The 13,774-nt window shown below is 36.5% G+C and overlaps 1 protein-coding gene across 1 annotated transcript in view; it reads left to right on the forward strand.

Annotated features, from left to right (window-relative positions):
* The window catches only part of LOC129790104 (uncharacterized), a 182,026-nt gene that overhangs the window by 37,162 nt on the left and 131,090 nt on the right, over positions 1-13,774 (forward strand). Inside the window, exon 2 of the mRNA XM_055827340.1 lies at positions 4,188-4,199. The gene's annotated coding sequence lies outside the window, so the exon portion shown is untranslated. The remainder of the gene's footprint in view (positions 1-4,187; positions 4,200-13,774) is intronic.

The following is a 13,774-nucleotide window of genomic DNA, read 5'->3' on the forward strand; positions in this document are numbered from 1 at the left end:
AAGGAAGATACAATGTTGTAGAAAGTTTCTAATTATTGCGTTGAAGCTCTTAAAAAAAACTATCAAAATTTATTCAAATTAATTTGTAAGAATTCTGTTGTAGAATGTTCTTGAGTAAAAATCAATTAAGAAAAATAAATCCTAAAATTTCTCATTGATAGACTACATATTTCCCTCAATGGCATGCCCTTTTAGGAGGCACAGCTCCGTGTGGAAATAAGAAGAAAATCATCTATTCGTGGTTCATGGCACAATGAAATTGAGAAAGAGTACTCAGAGCACGTAGAAATTGGCGCCAGTCTCTTCTTTTTATAATCCTCCTGGTGCGCGCATTTAAGCCACAAATACTCATTCTTTCTCTCCTTCTTCGCCTCGCATTTTGCTCTCCATAAGGAATCCAAAAAGGAAGGAGGAATTCCACGGCAAATTGAGAATAAAATGCTCGGTGGAGAAAGAATGTGGGAAGTTGAGTGATTTGTTCATGGGTCTTTTCCAATATAAACTTCATTCTCATCCTAATGGTGATAAATTTTCATTATCGAGAGTAAAATATAAATTCAGAGCATTACATCTCTAATTACAGATTGCGAGATGTGATTATTTCAGTCTTGAAAGCTTCTCGTGTTTCAATGTGATGATTCTTCCACTTCTTCTGACCGTCCCCTCCCCACAATACTCCAACGTCTCTATGTGAAACTTTACCCCACAATTTCCACAGCAGTCACTCATAATCTCTTTCTTTCTCGCCCTAAAACACTTCTTTTTTTTTCAATCTCTCGCTTGAACTAATTTTTTCATTTTCAGAGAGCTCCATGAACAAAAAAATAAAACGATAGACACCATAAATTCTAAATTATACACCCACTTTGAGAATTTATCATCAAATAAAATTATTATACATGCTATTGTATTATTATTCGGAGCATAAGCGCTAAGATTGCCCTTTTTGCTGGTATATAACTTTAAAAAAAAGAGAACTTCATATACATATTATGACCAAAGAGATTCATTCATTCCACCTAAGTTGTGCCCATAGTCAGAGTGGTGCAGAATGGAAATGAATCAAGGCGAAAAATTAATTTCCGCAGCAACATCTCTGGAATTCCAAAGCAGCTTCTCATATTTTTAACCATGCTCTCTTATAGCCTTCATCTTTGTACGAAATTCAAGTTGAGAGTGTGCATGCGGTAGTAGATATGGGTAGAAAAGTGTAGAATCTCATATTCGCGTGTGAACCACCACTTACATCCTATATGCAATGGAGCTTTTCAAACAAACGCGCCGCGAAATGTATGAAAATCTATATTTTCACGCTGACTCCGCAAAAGTGTGGGAATCTCACTGATAGTGCCACTCCAAAATGCATTTATGCCCCAGTAACATAAAGTAATGCAATCTACAGAACTATTTGCACAGTAAGATAATTTTTGTGTGAATATTTGGATTTCGTCGTTGTTTCTCTCTTCTTAAACAATCACACCTACATATGACTTTGCCAGCCATATCTGGACATTAGTCAGCTGGGTAGAGTTACACATAAACTGCAACTATTATAGCTCATGATAATAGTGCAAACGTTTCATGTTTTTGTTAATTTTAAAATTTTAAAATAAACGTAAGAATTAAACAATTTTTTTATGAATAGGAAAGTTTTCGAAAATTTGTAAAATTCGAAGTGCCAAATTGTGGAAAAACAATATAAGACAATAATAAAATAAGTCATTCAGTAGAAGAGAAATATCAAACGTCTAAAAAAGTATTGAACGATAAAAAGCTTCAAAGGTAGATAACAAACGTTAAACTTTTTAAGTGTTACAATAAAACTACTAACGTTATAAAACAACGTCAAAAATCACAAAATAAAGTCAGTCGCTAAAAATAATCTTCAAGTGTTATAAAAATTATGTAATGTCAAACGTTAAAATGAAACATTAAAATGTCAAATGTTGTTTACGCATTACTTTATGCGTAAAGTAAATTTATAAAATCAATTGAATTAATTTAATTAATATTTTTCTTTAATTTCATTTATTTCCAATTTTTCAATTTTTCATGAAATTTTAAATCTTAATGCAAATTGTTTCATGTAAGTTTTTATAAAAATTAATATTTCAACCAGTCCAATAAATTCTTTTTGTCAATAATAACCTCGTTGGATTTCTTTCTTGTGAAAATCCTGAAAATTTATAGGAAAACCCAAATTTCCACTAAGTGGGTTGTGTTGTATGTTTTGTGCTGAAGGTGGACTATTGTGGGAAGCAGCAGTGGTGATCTTCTTGATCACACACAGTGAGAAATTTGAGACTTTGTTATCTTCACGTGGTCTCTGCTGCCCCACACATCCGGAAGCTCATCAACGTCCCACAAGGGAAATCATTCTGGGATTCAGGACCAGCAACGGAGGAGGACAAGGACTCGATCCTACCAACTACCTCATCACCGCGTCTTTCGAACCGGATGTGGTTCATTTAATAATTATTTATCCTTTATCTTAAAGGTACGAAGAGGAAGAGCTAGAAGAAGGTGAAGGAGTTGGTGAGGACATCATTTACTAATATTTTCAATCACTATTCATTCAAGGTACCTAAATCACCCAAACTTCCGTACTATCTGCCCAAGGAAGAGAATCTAATCATTTATTGTGGTGTATACTTAAAGGTAATCTTGACAAATGTCAAAATGAATGTTAAAATAACAAACGTTAGGAAAAAAACGTCAAACTTTAGAATTTCACAAGGAAATTGTCAAATGATGTAAATTTAAAAGCATCTTAACTCCTAAGTAGTTCTTTTAATCCATTTAAACATTTTTTTATTTAAAAAAGTTAAAAATAAAAAATAAATTTCTGATTACGCTCCTAGAAAGTCAATCATAACGCGTCCAGTTATAAGAGTTGGTGTCCCACATCGTGTAGAAGTTAGTTTATGCGTTATAATACGATTTGTGATCAGAATTAGTAGGCAAAGTTGATTTTTTTGTGAAATTCAGCAATTTGATGCATAAAAATGGTCATATCTCAAGATCTATAACACCTACAGAAATTTCTAGACTAGTTATGAAAAGGTCTTAAAATAATCCAGAATATGGGATTAATTTTGATACTTTTCAAGGTCACATCAGAAACACAATATGGCGGCTTTTTGTTTTACCAAAACAGTTTTTCGCATTTTTTGTTCTGAAGGAATGGTTCAAGAGGATTCTAATGTTCTAAAAAGTTGTAGAGAATTGCAAAACCTTTCATTTGATACCAAATTGAGCAAAATCGGATAAGTCGTTCAAGAGATATGGCTCTTAGAACTTTTCAAATTCAAGAATTTTTCAAATGGCTATATCTTCTAAACGGCGACATAGATTTTCTTCATTTTCGGACTGGTGAAAGATATTGAGTCAAGCTACAACATATCAAAATTTAAAGGAAATCGATAATCGGGATTCGGAGATATTGCCCCTTAAAGTTAGGCAATTTTTGTTTTTGATTTTAGCGCCTCTTGTGGATGTTGTTGGAACTTGGAATGTTCTAGACAGTTGTAGGGCTTCCTGAAACCTTTCATTTGATACCAAGTTGGTCAAAATCGGTCAAGCCGTTCTCGAGATATATCGAAAAAACACTTTTTGCTTTAGGCCGCCATATTTGCTAAACCGCTTGACCGATTTTCAAGTATGAATTGTTGATGAAAACATCTCACTAAGCCCTACAACATACTAAAATTTCAGACCTCTAGCTGTAAGGGAAGTGGTTGACGGTATTTCAAAATGGCAGACGGCGGCCATCTTGGATTTTGAAAATGCGAAAAAATGAAATTTTACACCCACATTTCTATAGAAAACTTCAAACCGGAAGTCTCTATCTCTTGCCGTTCGAAAGTTATAAGGCAAAGTTTAGGCGACCGGCCGGCAGGCCGGCAGGCCGGCCGGCAGGCCGGCCGGATCAAAAATTTTCCACCACCATTTTCGTAATGTGGGATGTCTAAAACGTGCTCATACCAAGTTTGAGCCCGATCTGAGGTGGTCGGTTTTTCCGACGATTACAATACTTGGTGTTGGCCACGAAGTGGAACACCAACTAATTAGGCGCCCAGGTCATACAGCAACGAAACTATTATTTAAATTTCATATTTTTAATTTAATGTGAAACCCATTCTAACTTAAAGATTTCCTAATTAAATTCTATTTTTCTTTCATTGCAGATTGTTTTTCTGGTGAGTACAAACTTCAAAAAGACTGTTTTCTACGTATACGTAACCCACAGCTGCAAAACTTTGTCCTCTGAATTTATTTCTCATGTCGTCTAAACTCCAGTTTTATAAAGTAAGTGAAATTTCAATAAAATTCTTCATCTCTTTGCATACAGAGATACGCTATTCTAGAATATGTATATTCGTAAAATGGATTTATCTGACGGCAGAATTATAATAATGAGAGTAATATTCGTGGAGACCTGAGCATCTCATATGAGTGTATAATATATGAGTTCAGAGATGACCTGAAGCACTCATAAATTCTCGCCTTATCACTTCTCTAAGTTTAGTTTTATACCGGCCACAATCTATACACGCCGCACGAATTCCAATTTCTTCGACGCTGTGTCCAATGCTGCGGTCCGGATGGACTGAGTGTGTTTCTTGGGTTAATTCTTGGATATGAGTGTGGAAGAAATATTCGGGACGAGTTGTTCGACATGTATTCCCTGTATTCCATATTAAAGGTATTATGTATTGCATTTTCGGGACGGTGAGATAAGGAGCGAGATGAGACATAAATGCATTTGTGCTGTGGAATTTTTATCTCATGCGGATGATGCATCTTCGTCTGGTATTCCATCAATGGATTGAAAGGTAAGGAAAAAAAGTCTCTCTGCGCAGATTTCTTGTATCCCTTTGTGTCTCTCTCGTTGGGCATTGCGCGCGATGGCCAAGTGACGGAATCATTGAAGCAGCTTTATATTGCCTGACGATTGTGGGCCATTTGGAATTCTTTCACGACACAAAACTATAATATGACCGGTCTTCTTGGTACTTGGTGTGTGACCCTTTGTCGGCATTCACTGTTACCGTGTGTATTTACTTAAGGCCACTTTTTGCGCCACCACTCTTTCTCAAATTGTAAGAAAACCCGTCATATTATCTTTTAATATAACAATTGTAAATGAAGCGCATTTTCATTTATTCACGAAATTCGAGCGATGTGCGTGACGTGATTGCTAATTTAAAATCCATTCCCACTTCTTTGTGTAAAAGTACAAGCCTTTCTGGGAACAGGCAGGCGCGCATATAAGAAAAAGTTAACATCATGAGGGCGCGAGAAAGATCACAAGAAGGAAACCATCCGAAATGCCGAAGAAATCACAACAAATGATCATGATTTATTTTGCAATTATTGCAGTAATCGACAAACAAATCTATCTCTGTGACACGGATTTTGGGATGTGGAAGAATTCCATCTTCAATATTCTTTTTTATTCATAATTTATTTCCAAACAGCATACAAAGTTGCACCAGCCTCACACCGCCACGTCTTCTTTTTCAAATCCTTCTCGCAGAGAGCTATAATTGAATCTCGACATTTACACTGTGGCAGATAAAAGCCACATTCAACCATGCGGGAGGTTGAACACAAGAAATGGTCATTAGTGGTATTCTTTTAAGCTGAATTTGACGCTTTTGCCATATTTTTCTACAACCATTAACGTTTCTTTTTTTCCAGAGCATAAAGTATGAAAGAAGTCTTTTATTTGCCTTGAAAATTTTTTGCAATCTCGCTTGTGTTTGCTTAAAGAACTTTTATATTTCATTGGAAAAAAGAGTTTTACCCCAGTTTAAAGCTTCTGGTAGTTCTCGGCTTTTAGATTTAAATCTCAAGAATTATATTCTTTGATGCAAAAAATCGCAACTAATTTAACCAAGAGAAATGTCTTCTATTTTACTTTGAAAAATTGTCTTGAGGTCTCTTTAATGGAAACTTAAGAAGTTTTTAATGCAAAAGAAAAGACTTCTTCTTTTGAGATTTTAAGGCGTTCAGCAAAGTCTTTTACCTTTGTTCCACATTTTTTAGCTGTGATTCTTTCTTAAAAGAAGCACAGCTTCTGTGTACACTCTAAAATGCAAAGTCGTCAGATCGGGCTCAAACTTGGGATGAGCACGAATTAGGGTCCCCACATTCCAAAAAACGTATGCGCCAAAAATGTGTCCGTCCGTCCGTCCGTCCGTCCGTCCGTCCGTCCGGCCGGAACCTTTTGCTAAATTACAAGAGAACGGTGATAGATAGAGACTTGCGGTCAACGGCAAAGTTCATATATCGACTAGAAGACATCCGATTATGAAGTCAAATCCCACCCCCCACCCCCCCGTCCGCCATTTTGAATAACCACCAAATTTTGTTTTCGTTATATCTCAGCCCCTGTAATAGGTAAAAATCTGAAATTTTGATATGTTGTAGGGGCCATCAAGACCTTTCCAAGGATACTTCATTTTCGAAAATCGGCCAAGCCGTTTAGCCAATATGGCCGTCACAAATTATCATCGAAAATCGGCCATAACTCGAGAACGGCTTGACCGATTTTGATCAACTCGGGCTCAAATGAAAGATATTAATGAGCCCTACAACTGCTCGGAACATTGCAAGTTCAAAAAATGACCGCAAGTGGCGCTGAAATCGAAAACAAAATTTTCGATGAGTTTTCGATGAATATCTCGAGCACCGCTTTATAGAATTGCTTCAAATTTTGATATGTTATTGCTGGCTATAATATCTTTCATCATGCCAAAAATGAAGAAAATCTATGTAGCCGTTCCGGAGATATCGCGTTTTAAAGTTAACATGTCATATCTTGAGTTGCATAAGACCAACGCATCGCGAAGCGGGGCGTTTTATATACATATATAAAAGTAAAGTAAAATATATATAAATGCATAGATATATACATTATATATACATATAAAAATGCAAAGATAGATATTAAATATAGCATGGATGGAACAGTATAAAGCGAAAGAACGGTAAGTAAAACTTACAGGCTGTGATTCTTTCTTTGTCAGTGAAATGTGAAATTGACTGAAAATTGAGGATGGGCAAATTTTGAGGAGAGACTTACTCGTGAGCCGAATCACAGCCAACGCCACCACGATTAATATATATATATATATATATAATATAAATATATATTTTGGCGCTACGTCCCATATAGGAACAGGGCCGGCCACCCTATATGATGTTGTTGTTCTCCTTGCGGAGAAGTAGTGGGCGGCCTTGCTAGATACTACCACGTGTGGGCCATTTTACGGATAGGAGTGTATCAATCTCCTGATCCAACCGGTCAACGTGATCTAATTGCACGTTGGCGGATGGGGCGCGTTGCCGGGTTCTGTATTCGAACCGGCGACCTTTGGATGCGCAATCAAGCGCTCTATCCACTGCACCCCAGGCCCACCACCACGATTAAGGCTTTCTTTAAAATTTCTGCGCGTTGGCTGTGATTCGGCTCGCGAGTAAGTCTCTCCTCAAAATTTGCCCATCTTCAATTTTCAGCCATCTTCACATTTCACTGACAAAGAAAGAATCACAGCCTGTAAGTTTTACTTACCGTTCTTTCGCTTTATACTGTTCCATCCATGCTATATTTAATATCTATCTTTGCATTTTTATATGTATATATAATGTATATATCTATGCATTTATATATATTTTACTTTACTTTTATATATGTATATAAAACGCCCCGCTTCGCGATGCGTTGGTCTTATGCAACTCAAGATATGACATGTTAACTTTAAAACGCGATATTTTCCTTTTATAAGGATGCATTTTCATCTCATTTTCGCTGAAATCATTCTCTTTTTTTTACGTTTTTTGTTCCGCTCTGAACCAAACAGAATGAAGGTTGAAACCGGAAAAAGTAAGAAGAAGTGCGGCTGAAAATCCGGAAGGAGTGGCACGGAGAAGAGAAATCACGTGAAAATAAAATCCTCGCCCTCGTAATTACATGAAAAATACCAATAGGTCTGGCGAAGAAAAAAAAAAGTCATGACCATTATTTATAGTCAAGAAATTCACCAAAGCGTACCACTCATTATAATTTTCTGTGAGAAGGATAATTTCTATTTGACCAGAGTGAATGTTGCATAATTAAATTTCAATTCTCTACATTTTTATTTCATGGCCTTTCCGCCATTCCTTTTGTTACTTCTTGCTTTTTCCCTTTGCTGGAGCAACATAGTAGAGTAGAGGTATATATAGTTGAGGTTTGGCTCATTTCCACGGTATGTTGAGACGTGTTCTTTTTAGCTTAATTTTAGCTGTGTTTCTTTCAGACACAGCTTTTGTGTACCGAGCAAAATCGAAAGTCGTCAGATCGGGCTCAAACTTGGGATGAGCACGAATTAGGGTCCCCACATTCCAAAAAACGTATGCGCCAAAAAAATTTTTTTCCGGCCGTCCGTCCGTCCGTCCGTCCGTCCGGCCGTAGTACAACGCTAAATTGCGAGAGAACGGTGATAGATAGAGACTTGCGGTAAACGGCAAAGTTTAAATATCGACCTGAAGAAATCCGATTATGAAGTCAAATCCACCCCCCCACCCCTCCGTCCGCCATTTTGGATAACCTCAAAATTTTGTTTTCGCTATATCTCAGCCCCTATTATAGCTAGAGGTCTGAAATTTTGATATGTTGTAGGGGTCATCAAGAGCTTTCCAACGATACCTCATTTTCGAAAATCGGTCAAGCCGTTTAGTCAATATGGCCGCCACTATTTTTCATCGAAAATCGACCATAACTCGAAAACGGCTTGACCGATTTTGATCAACCCGGGTTCAAATGAAAGATCTCAACAAACCCTACAACTCTCTAGAACATCCAAAGTTTCAAAAGTGACCGCTAGGGGGCCAAAAATCAAAAACAAAATTTTCGATTAGTTTTCGATGAATATCTCGAAAACGACGACATAAATTTTTTTCATTTTTTCATATGTTGTAGCTGACCATATTATCTAGCTTCATGCCAAAAATGAAGAAAATCTATGGATCCGTTCTCGAGATATAGCCTTCCAAAGTTGGCATGTCATATCTCGGGTTCTACAAGTCCGATCTTGATCAACTCAAGCGCAAATGAAAGGTTTCGAGAAACCCTACAAATGTCTAGAACATTGCAACTTCGAAAAATGACCGCAAGAGGCGCTAAAATCGAAAACAAAGTTTTCGAAAATTTCGAACTCGAATTTTTCGAAAATGGCGACATAAATTTTTTTCAATTTTCGATATGTTATAGCTGACTTCGAGACCTTTAAAACAAAAAAAAATTTATGAAAATCTATGGATCCGTTCTCGAGATATAGCCTTCTAAAGATTTCTTAGGGTATGACTTTTCAACTTTTCCCGACTTTGCGCGTATTTAAATTAATTTGCGTTCTAGTTTGCTCTCACAAAATTGGTACACTGAAAGAAACACAGCTCCCGTAAGCTTGGTCAGCTTACCAGTACATTTTTTTCTTTGCCCTTATGATTTATAAGAAAATATCAGTCAACAAGCAACCGTTACTAATATTTCCCAAATTAACATTACAGAATAAAGTAATCAGTTCATTATAAGACTCTGCTGTTCGTAATCAATTATTCACAACTGAATGATCAGTGAAAAAGTTTTTTCTCTCTTTCCCACCTCACAAAGGAAATTCTTCTCTCAAGCTACATGAAATAAGAAGTTCTGCTGCTCCTAATGCTCAAACAGTCACTTTGCCGTAATATTCTTCTCGCTGCTCTTTTTTTTCGGGTAATAAAACATCATCAATGATTCAACTTCCTGTTCTGAAATTACTTATTGATTCAATTTTGAGCTATATCACACAATTTACCGAGAAAGGTGTGTGTTGTATCTGCATGGCTTTTGTGCTTTCTCAAACATTTTGTTGTTTGCAAGATTAAATTCTTTTCCTTGTCTGCGTCGGGGGTCTCTTTACAATAAATCTCAATGACATTTACTAGAATATTGCGTGCAAAAAGAGTTTCATTTTTTTTCTCTCTCCTTGTCCCCATATATTGCAAATAAATATCTCGGGGATAACATGGTTTTTCATGCATTTCAGTGTAATGTTTTGTGATAAATATAACTTTGGAGTGTGTGTTTACCTAATAACCTGCAAATTTATGTCAATACACGGGGTGTGCCAATGCAAAAATGTAGATATAATATAAACTAACTTAAAAAAGTGAAATATGTACTTTGCAAATTTTAACATAAATTCAATATTGTTTCATTTCACTTATTGGTCATTACAAATTTAAAAAGAAGAAAAAGGAAAACAATATAATGAAAAATCCCAGCTGATTTGGACTTATAGAGAAAATAGATTTTCTTATAGGTCATACTTTTTGCTAGAAATGCTTGAAAAATCTTATTTTCATTTGAGATAGAGCAAAACGGTTAAGAGAAAGTTGTGGGAAGGGAAATTTCTTATAAGATTGACCTATTTAGAATTTGGCCTCATATATCAAAGAAGGTTCGAAAATTATTTTATGAAAAATGACGCATTCCATCTCGGCCTTCCGTATAAAATAATTCACTGATTTATGACTAAAATTTGCCTGTTTTAGACGAGGTTGGTATCTATATATTACGAAGGTATAGGTAATAAAATCTATACTGTAGCACAGTAAATTCTCTTTTTGGGGTTGCAGACACAATCCCATTTAATACATAGGGGAGACCGGGGTAAAAATAGTCAATTTGCGTAAATCCTTATCTGCAGGATTCCCCAAGGGCAAGAAAATTTCCTCGATAGGTCATTCTTATAGGAAATTTCCTGGCCTACAACTTTGTCTCAGACCACTTTTCTCTCTCCACGGGAAATATGAGTTTTCGAGCTTTTCCTGAACCCTTCCGCTTCTGACTTTTTTTAAACGCGGCGGGTAAATATAGTCACCAGTTGGCTAAATAAAGTCGGTCGAATTTTCCGGCATTTCCAATGATTTTCCACCTGAGAGATTGATAGTAGTTGATAGCTAAACTTCTCACCTTTTGATCCGCGACAAGGAATTTCACTTTTATACGCACTAAAACAGAGAATTTTGCGATTTTCTCAAACACGCAATTTTGCAACAAATGAATAGAAAATATGCCAAAAATTTCGATCTCCCATATGATTTACATGGGATGACTAGATCTACCCCAAGGGGTATGTTTTGATTCAAAAAATTGTAGAGAAAAATCATTAAAAGTTATTGAAGAATACACCTTGGCAACGTTTTTTGTAGTAACCCAGTTAGTGTGTAAAATTATCAGATTGGAAAATTGCTGAAGGAAAAGTTCGGAAAACGCGTTTTTCTCAATACGCAAAAGTTTGGGAAATGGGCCAAAAATCTATTTTCATTTTTAACTCCTAAAGTACTGATCGGATAACCTCCAAATTACTGTCAAAAATTATAGGTTGGTAAGGCTTTGCACCCTAATTTTTTCCGATTTTTCCGATTTATATTTTGGGAGAAATTGGCATTTGAAAATTCCAAAATGACTATTTTTACCCCGGTCTCCCCTATACACACACGTAGGGAATCCCTGACGAATGATGCAATTTGTAATTACAGTGTATATGCAAATTTTTTTTATCCCACCCCCGCAGTGCAACGGAAGACTATGTGGAAGGTGTATGGTATGGCACAAAGTGTAAATGGGTGTTTAAAGGGTCCCCGTGTATACCTGTTGGGGTAGGATCGGGTGGTGGTGCGGTGTTGATGTGCTAGGGGGATAAAAATTGTTTTGACTTTGTAATTCACCACACAAGGCAATGCGGTGGGGGAGGGGAGTGAAGAGCAGGATGCATCACATGAATATTTAACCCTCATTTTGGTTGTTGGGTGTGTAGTATGTTATATCTTTGACTTTACACACAACACAATACATATGGTGTTATTTTCCAAGTTAAATTATTCAATTTCACGGTAACGCGATCTCATAAATCATTTTCTCGTTTTGTTAGTTGCGGGACGGATAATGCCAGATATGATAAGAGAAAAATTAGTGCAGCGTGTGAACTATTCACCAACTTGATTCATGAAGCCGCTCCATCGTCGCCACCAGCCACTAAATGGCTATCCTATCTATCTCTCTTTTTCCCTTCTCCTGCCACGCTTCTCACCAGTCTAAATGCCGCGGATGGTGCTGGAAGCTGGAGTGAGAGGAAAAAAAAAGAAGAAGAATCGAACGTGTTGGGTACTACACCCAAACTATATGGCAGAAGGTTGGGAGAGAGAGCATCAGACGAGCTGGGTATAAAATCTCGGAGTCTTCAAGTTCCCCCAAACAAATCGAAATTGATTCAAATTGCCATTATTAAGTTTTATAGCGGAAATAATCAATTTTTCCTCTTCTCTCGAGGAACGATCCCAGAATTTTTTGTCGCTTCCACGAGTTGCTCCTCGTCTTCTTGTATAGCTCTTATACCACCTTATTTACTTATTCCACCGAGTTTCCTTCATTAGCAAATTAAGCTTGGCTAATTTTGTAAATTGTGTGCAAAAGCTCACCTCCATTCATATTGTGGGTACTACACTTTTAATTGAGCTTTCCATGTCACTTAAACAAATAATCCACACAACTTATTGAAATATTCACACGATAAATATTTGCAAAATATTGTGTGGAATTGATTTTATTGATGTAAAATATTTAAAGAGACCAATCTGTTTGGCAGTTTGTGATTTTTCCTACTGCATGCTTTTTTTTTGTTTCAACATTCCAGCACTGTCCATGTGCACAAACGATACTGCAAATTCGCAAAAATTCATCAATGATTTATCGTGAGGAATTTTTAGGACGATATGTTTAAAAAATCACACTGCAGTTTATTTTCTTTGTTGACTTTTCATATGCCGCCCCTTTTCCATCGCCCACCCCCTTCAATTCACAAAAATACCATATTGTATTTTGCTCTGAAAGAATTGGAAAAAAAGCGTCCCGTAGTTTTACTGTGTATTTTTGACGGCATAACTTTTGTCCAAAATTTATCCATACCGAGATAGGTTTGGTTACCCCCAACTCCTGGAAAAAGCGCGAAAAAAGGATCCACACACAGTGGCAGTAAGAGGAAGCATTTTAACTGTGCAAAGGTTAGGGGATGCTTTTTTGTGCCGCGGGGTGTTTGAGTCAAATAACCGTGTGGATGAAAAAAAAACTGCATTTATTATCTTCAATATGTGATTTTCCAGTCAAATAAAAACGCGAACATGAACCTATCGCAGACTATACCCAACCATATTGGCGCCATAGTCCCAGGAGTGAATTTTCCATGCACTCCTGTCTCCCGCCATTGTATCAATCATCTCTATTGATATCTCCGTGAGAAATAGAACGGGTAATTTTACATACATATATGCCATGTATTTTCGCTATATCGCATATGGCGGAGTAGTTCCCAAGGGACAAATATTTCCCGTGGCGTGGTGTACGATTCCATTTCGCAACAACTCACTGCCAAAAGCAATGCCAAAAGGTATCACGATGGAATATCCTTAAATCGAAATGACACTGAAATCTCAGAAAACGAATTCAATGAAGCATTTTATGCTGGAAAAATGTTTGTTTTGAGTAAAATATTTATAAAAGGAGCTGAATGTGATGTAATACAAATAAACAATTATAAACCTTAATGGTGTTAGATTCAGAACCATAAAAACGGAAGGAAAAGAAGTTTATCCGTAATTATCATGAGAAAACTACTTTAATCGTGGAAATAATGAGGATTCACATATTCATAGAGAATCAAAAAAAGTATAGGAAATAACAAACAGA

Source organism: Lutzomyia longipalpis, chromosome 2, assembly GCF_024334085.1.
Source record: "Lutzomyia longipalpis isolate SR_M1_2022 chromosome 2, ASM2433408v1".
NCBI lineage: Eukaryota > Metazoa > Arthropoda > Insecta > Diptera > Psychodidae > Lutzomyia > Lutzomyia longipalpis.